Below are 8079 nucleotides of genomic sequence, written 5' to 3'. Positions count from 1 at the left end.
AGTGCAACCTATCCTGGTCCCTGGTGCGGAGGCTCCTGCGGGAGGAGCTTGCGGGGCATTTTGGGGAGCGGTGGGCTCGGCCGGGAATTGCAGTTGACTAAGAGCAGACCGAGGCACCTCCTGGGCATGGGCCTTTAAAAATGTGACAGAATCGCCCTAAATGTCTTCAAAGCGCCCACCTACCCAAGCCATTGTGACTCACAGCCTCGCCATGATGAAGTGAACCTCGCTCCCTGCCTTCTTTCCAGCGTTCACTTCACCTGATCCACAGGTCCGGGGCCGTGTCCCCGTTTATCCGCCGCTATCAGAGGTAGAAGGGTTCAGGGCATCCAGAATACATTCGGGAACGCCCAGCCCGCTTCGTGTTGCTGCAACCCTAAGCGACCTTAGAATGTGTTAGAAGTAACATAGGGGTGATTTTCAAGAGATTCGATTTAGATTTTAAAATTAACTTTTTAAAAAGAAAACTTATTTGAAAGGCAGAGTTGCTGACAGAGAGGAAGGCAGAAGGAGAGATCTTACATTCACAGCTTTACTTCCCAAATGGCTGAGTGGGTCTGGAACCCGGAGCTCCCACGTAGGTGCAGGGAACCAAGTACTCGCGACATGAATCAGCAGCTGGCACTGCAGGTAGTGGCTTTCACACACCAAGCCCAGTGTCACCCGGATAAATTTCTAGACCAAGACAGGAGGGGTATTCCGCAATGGTTATGGAGTATGGTTAAAGGATGCAAGGTGACCTTTGACCTGTGCCATTATTTTTGCCCCCAGAGGAGAGGAAGCAAAGGAAAGAGAAAGAGCCCTTCACCAGAGGATGGGATGTAGAGTGGTGGTCTGACAGCAGCTGGGAAAGTATATGCACGTCCCATTACAGCCTCCTTCCCTCTAATCTGCTGGCTGGGCCCCAGGGGCTAACCAGAGTCTTAAGAAGCCAGAGGGCAGCTGATGGCCATGCAGACAGGTCAGCTCCCCTGACACAGAGCTAGGTGCCAGGGCTAAAGGAGGTCTAGTAGGGCTACATGGCGAATCTAGTTACCGAGACACTTTTTGTCCCTGAATGTTGCAAGCCTGTCTGTTGAATATTAGACTGTTTTCTCTCCCAGTGTAACAATGTCATCAGAGGGCTCCCTCCCTGAAATGTGCAGTCCTCCCCTCCCCCTGAAATGTGCAGTCCTCCCCTCCCCCTGAAATGTGCAGTCCTGGACTCCAGTTCTTTTCTACACCTCTTTGAACCATCAACTTGAGTCCATTCTTGAGTTGACTTGACTTCATAGCAGCAGCAACGAGGTCTCTGGGATTCCAGACATCAAACCGAAACTCTCAGGAGAATAGAAACCTGGTCAAGTGATTCTGTTGGTGATGAACTGCCCTGAAGATTTGAGACAGAATTTTCACAACTTAAAGGGGAAAAAGCACAGAGTTGCGGCATAATAGGTTAGGCTGTTGCTTGCGACACCAACACCCCATATGAGTGCCAGTTCTAGTCCTGTCATTCTGCTTCCCATCTAACTTCCTGCTAATATGCCAGGGAAAGCAGTGGAAGGTGGCCCAGAACCCTGGGCCCCTGTGCCCATGTAAGAGACTTGGATGAATCTGGCCTCTGGCTTTGCCCTGGTCCAGCCCTGACCATTATGGCCATTTGGGGAGTGAACCAGCAAATGGAAGATCTCGCTCTCTAACTCTGCCTTTCAAATAAATAAAAATAAGTATTTTTTACAGGGTTATTTGATATGAGATTCTCTCGGGAGACTGAAAGCAGCTTATCACCTACTTAATCAGGCTCAGCAATGCCGCATGATTGTTGCATATGGCAGGTGGCAAGGTAGCAGGACACACTGAACAAAAGCCTGTGATTCTAGAAACATGTACCCTCAACCACAGATTTTTATTATCCCTGACAGAAATGGAGAGTGCAGAACACTAGAATGGGTTGGTGACGTGATGGAGAATGCAAACCTTGTCTGTGCCATGACCCTAGGGACTGGGTGCTCTGTAGGTCATTCACCTAGTGAACCTCGTTTATTTTCTCCTTTCCCCCCACAGAAACTCTGCCTTGCTTCTGGTACACACATTGGGCATTCCAAGGCAAAGTGCTAATAGCTCATACATAGTGGTTTGCTTTCTGGGAGAAGTGGATCTTTTACATTTTATTTTTATCCACGATAGCATAGTGGTTAAAGTCCCTGCCTTGCACGCGCTGGGATCCCATATGGGCACTGGTTCTAATCCCGGCGACCCCGCTTCCCATCCAGCTCCCTGCTTGTGGCTTGGAAAGGCAGTTGAGGACTGCCCAAAGCCTTGGGACCCTGCACCTGTGTGGGAGACCCGGAAGAGCTCCTGGCTCCTGGCTTCAGATTGGCTCAGCTCCGGCCGTTGCAGCCGCTTGGGGAATGAACCGTCGGACTGAAGATCTTCCTCTGTGTCTCTCCTCTCTGTATATCCGCCTTTCCAATAAAAATAAATAAATCTTAAAAAAAATTTATTTTAAAATTTCCAAATACTGAAAACATGTTCTACACTCTCCACTTGGCCCTTTGTTCTCTGCCCTTAGCTAGCCTGTGTCCTTGGAGGCTGAAGTCTACAGATGTCATCTGGCCCACCGTATCACCTAGCATTCAGCTGGCTTGAGTCAATGCGTAATGCAGACTGAGAGCAGATGGCAGGCCCCTATTTACACCACAGGCCACAGCTTTTGCACTGGTCGCATTTGTCTTTGCTGCATGGATTTTAAGTGTCCCATCTTCCATGACTGCAGCCCTTGCGGGAGCCTTGCCTCTATAGGCTGTGGTGTTGTATTGGTTTTCTCATGTCACTTGTTGGTGGTCTTCACCAGTCCTTCTTGGGTCTCTGGCGTCCATCTGTGTCTCTGTAAATAGTGCATTTGTTAGGGGTGCAGCCACTGATAGCCAGCACCCATTGACATTGGGCAAATGAAATGTGGCTGGGTCCCCTACCCTCGGTCCTGAAGGTGGGTCCTAACAGCAATGGAATGTTAATTCCATCCTCAACCACTTCCCCACATCCTAAATTAGCCAGGCTATTGGAAGTCCAATTAGTCTAGCTGTTTTTAGCTACAAGCCCAGTTCCTGTTCCTGCCATCCCAATGAGCACTAATCAACTCTTTAGCCCACAACACTTAGGTATTCGCTCCTGCCCACCTGTGTCTCACCTATCAACTGAGAGGGGACGGTATTGCACTGTTGTGTAACCACTCCCCTTGCAAGCCCCTTTAAAAGGCCCAGGAAGCAGGGGCTCTCACTCTCTTTCTGGCCAGGTGCTTCCATTACTTTGGCACCTCGATTCTTGGCTGACCCAGGACAGGTAATCCCCTGAGCATGGTCCCTGTGTACTGCTTTGATGGGACAATGGATATAATAATGTTGTTACTGGTTTTTGTGCCATCAGGAGTTCCAAGAAAGGTGAGGCCTAGCAGTAGTAGAATGTGGGCAGAGAAGCCAGGGAAAGGTGAATGTCTGCAGCTTTGTAAGTGTGTCCAGGTTCTTTGTGAGTATGTCCAGGTTATCCGTTGCATGTCTCTTAGGATAACTTACATTGTTGGGGAAGCTGGGACATAGGTTTTCAGCTTAATGGATGGACTTAAGGATGATGACCATTTGTTTCTTTTGGGATTATGATTGGGTGGATTGCTGTATGGACTTGTGATTTGCTATTGTGCTGTATTGTCTCCAAGCTTAATTAATAAAGACCCCTTAATAAACCTTACACATGTCTGGTGTGATCTCGCTCGCACCCTGCCACACATTGATTAAAATTTCTCCAGGTCGATCTTTTGTGGGAATCAGATGTTTCCCATAAGATCCTGGTGGATAAAAATGGAAAAATACTGTGATCTAATCCTGCTGCTTCCCTAGCTCCACCCTGATTGTCCATGGTTTCTTCGGACACAGTATGAATGTAGAAACATGCGGAATAAGAAAAGATCAAAGGTAGAAGGGACAAGATGAGGTCATACAACTCCCTTTCCTTTCTTCTCCTAGACAAGAGATCTGGCCATTAGAAAGTCAACCCAGATGACCACGACAAAGCAACTCACAGCTGACCCTGTGACTCATGATGCAAACCCAGCCTAGGATGCGGTCAAAGGCTCCTCGGTGGAATAAAACAGGGATTAGTGTTTGTCCGGGGGAAGGCACAGCCTTTTCTCGTGCAGTATCTCAGAGGTCTACTGGCAGGTAAATCATTCTCTCTAGGAAATCGTTAACCCCAGGAGGGGCAGTTCCAGGATCTACAAGGCTTTAACTGCCAGAGATCAAGACCGCAGAAAAAGGGGAGATAAAATTAGTACAGCTTGCAGAGGTACAGACAGAGGCAGAGTGTTTAAAAAACACATCCAAGTGCTGATTAGGGAGCCTGAGTATGGTTAGAGAACTGGCAAGGAAAGGAATGCCTTGGAACATTTTTCTTATAACCCAGACTTCTTTCACATAAACCAAAGTTTACAAGTGCCTCAGACTGGTGGGTGAGACACTCTGCTCTATGAAGAGCTAGGCTATACTATTATTAGGGAGCAGCCAAAAACATTACTTGACCTTTGGAGAACTTTTATTGGGTGCTTGCTTGTTCGGTTTTGTAATAACAGGAGTAAGTGTTCTAATTACACTCTTCTTTGTTATGGATGCATTTTTAAAAGAGCATTCCCACGCAGTGTCTCAGAGACGTGTTTCCAGAATTCTGGCTCCCACATCTCAGGGCCCTTTGATGTATGAAGGAGGTGTGCATGTCCAAAAAGGAACTCTTACTGCACATCCGTGAGGAAGAGGTCAACTAACTTTGACCTACTGACAGGCTACACAGCCATCTTTGAATCTGGGGATAACTTGAATTAAAACTGATTTTTTTTTAGAAATGATATCAGTATATTTTTTATGGTTGATTTACTTATTTGAAAGGCAAAGTGACAGAAAGAGAAAAGTCTTCTATCTGTGAGTTCACTTTGCATATGGCCACAACAGTAAGGGTTGGGCCAGGCTGAAGCCAGGAGCTGGAATCTTACCTTGGTCTCTCATGTGGGTGGTGGGGGCCCAGGCACATGGGCCATCTGCTGCTGCTGCCTCCCCAGGTACATTAACAGGGAACTGGACTGCAAGCAGAGCAGCCAGGCTTGAACCATGTCTCTGACATGGATGCCAACGTGAGCTTTGGAACTTTGGGTCCAAAATAATACAGCTGGATTTCTTTCATTTATATGTTTGCCCCCAGGCCTAGATCCTGGGGACTTGGGCCAAAAGTAAGCAGCATGGAATAAGTGACTATACTTTTATCTGTACCAGGTTATTGTATAATCAGACAGTTTACCAGGACCAAAACCAGGGCTACAGGTTGCTAATCAATGACACATAGGCTTTGGTGAAGATTAGGGTTCTAAACCTCGTGTACATGCTAGTATTTTCAGTAACGATGATATGGTCATCAACAGAAATTAATGATACATTCAGGCTGTGCTAGAAGTGATACAATCCATCACCCAATAAATGAATAAAAAAATTGTATATTTACATGATGGAATACTACCCAGTCATGTAAAACAATGAAGTGCTGTTTTGCAACAGAATGGGTGCAACTTCAGACTATTACGCTTCATGAAACAAGCCAGTCCTTAAAAAGACAAATCTTCTGGCCCAGCACATTAGCCTAGTGGCTAATGTCCTCACCTTGAACACCCCGGGATCCCATATGACCACTGGTTCTATTCCTGGTGGCCCCACTTCCCATCTAGCTCATGCTTGTGGCCTGGGAAAGTAGTCAAGGACGGCCCAAAGCCTTGGGACCCTACACATGTGTGGGAGACCCAGAGGAGACTCCTGGCTCTTGGCTTCAGATCAGCTCAACTCCAGCCATTGTGGCCACCTGAGGAGTGATCCAGCAAATGGAAGATGTTTCTCTCTCTCCTTCTCTCTGTATATCTGCCTTTCCAATAAAATTAATCTTTTTTTAAAAAAAGACTGTATAGGTGAAAAACATGAATTTTGCTCCCTTCATATGCATTAAAAACATTTTTAAACAAATTTATATAGTTGCTTCATTAATTATTTATGCTGAACACTGCTTCAAACTAACAGTAGTTATTAATCCAGCAACTACATCTTATTAATGTATCACTAGTGAAGGGATATGTCATCACAATTTTGATTCTGATAACTCCTTTTGGATGTCATTGACTTCTTTTCTGATCCTTTTCACTTTTTTTTTTCCCTTAATGCATTTTAAAGCACTCCCCTGGGAGGGGTGCAGAGTCCTCACTGGCTTGCCTGAAGTGGTCAAAGCACATGAAAGTTTCAGAGCCCTTGACTTAAGTGGCTTCTAAGCTCCATTCCTGCCGTCTAGTAGACACCCTGGACGACTGAGGCGATGAACTAAATGAGGTCATACCCTGTGACATACGGTCACTGTCCTCACAGGATGAAAATATGAAAAGCATCACATACAGAGCTTGATAGGGCTCTTGGAACACCACAACAGAAAACTTTTTATCTTCCTAACCCAGCATTGTTAACGGCTGCATTGTCCTGACTCATTCTTCCTCAAGAATTAAAAAGTCTCTCTTGTTTAATCTTTACTTACAGGTGGCGTGGTAGGTAAGTTCTGTAAGTACAGCCAGGCCTGGCCCACGTGCCAGGCAGGCCCTTTTGTCACAGGCATCCTGTCTCTCTTCTCTCTGCACCTCTTGGTTCTCCTCTGTCCCTCCACTGCCTTCTGTACAGGAACGCCTCACCCTCACAGCTGCTGAAAACTGCCAATGTCCCAAGTAGAGACTGAACCTTCCCTCTCACTTTACCGATATGAAGTGATCGCAGGTCTCTTTTATGCGAAGTATTGACCATCACAGATAATACTAACTATGAAAAGTACTAACATTTATTTATCACTCAGTATGTATCAGGCACTGTTCTATGGATTTTTCATATATCCATTAATTTAATTATTTTCTAAAAGATTTATTTATTTTTATAGAAAGGCAGATTTAAAGAGAGAGAAGGAGAGAAAGAGAAAAAAAAAATCTTCTATCATTGGTTCACTCCCCAAGTGGCCGCAACAACTGGAGCTGAGCCGATCCAAAGCCAGGAGCCAGGAGCTGGAGGTGAGAATTAGCCAGTTGAGATAATGCACTGGCCTCTCATTAGTTTAATTATTTTTTCCATTTTTAAAAATTATTATTATTTTATAATACAACTCCATAGGCTCTCGGATTTCTCTGACCTCCTCCTCAAATCCCTTTCCCCCTTGGATTTCCCCTATATTATTACAATAATATAGTTCTTCATGAACAGTCATAATCCCATCATTGTGGGCATAGACAGTGGCAGAGTCCAGCATCCTGTTGTCAAGATACAGTAATCAATTTCATTGGGGGTCCATCTTTGATCTGGAAATACAGATGCATACTGCATTATATTCTCATATCTGGAGATGACAGTCTCTGTTACATAGTTACTATACATCCCCTTAAATGAAAAGCCACAAAACAAAATCAACCACAGGAAGAAAAACAGAAATTTATGACACCATGAACTTAAATAACATGCTACTGAATGACTAATGTGTCATTGAAGAAATGAAAAAGAAAATCAAGACCCTTCTTGAAAAAAATGATGCTACTATATGACCTATGAGTCAGTGATAGTGTTGTTGTAAGAATTAAACTAGTGAACACCATTTTGCAGATGAGAGAACTGAACCACATGAAATGTGGGCAAACAGCACAAGCTCCCACAGCAAGGGAGTACTTTGGCTATCGTCCTCACCTACACATATATTGCCTCTGTACTTAACAGGTCCTCCTTTATTTGTTTACATAGACATTTGTGTTAGAAGGTTTTTTTTTTCGCTATTTAAAAAATTTCCTTCATGAATGTCTTTGTACATAAAGAGTCTAAACATTTCTTTTATTTTTTAAGAACAAATTCCTAAAAGGGAAGCCTCTAGGTTAAAACAAATCGCTAGACTGTCTCACAAAAGGTTGCACCACTTTGACTAGGATTGTATGACTGTGTGCCCCTCTGCAGTATTGCCAATAGAATGTTATCATTCTGTGGCTTTAAATTGTTTGCCCATTTGATG

This window comes from Ochotona princeps, chromosome 5 (assembly GCF_030435755.1).
Source record: "Ochotona princeps isolate mOchPri1 chromosome 5, mOchPri1.hap1, whole genome shotgun sequence".
NCBI classification, from domain to species: Eukaryota; Metazoa; Chordata; class Mammalia; order Lagomorpha; family Ochotonidae; genus Ochotona; species Ochotona princeps.
The sequence above is the reverse complement of the archived record's forward strand: the minus strand, read 5'-3'. Positions refer to the sequence as shown.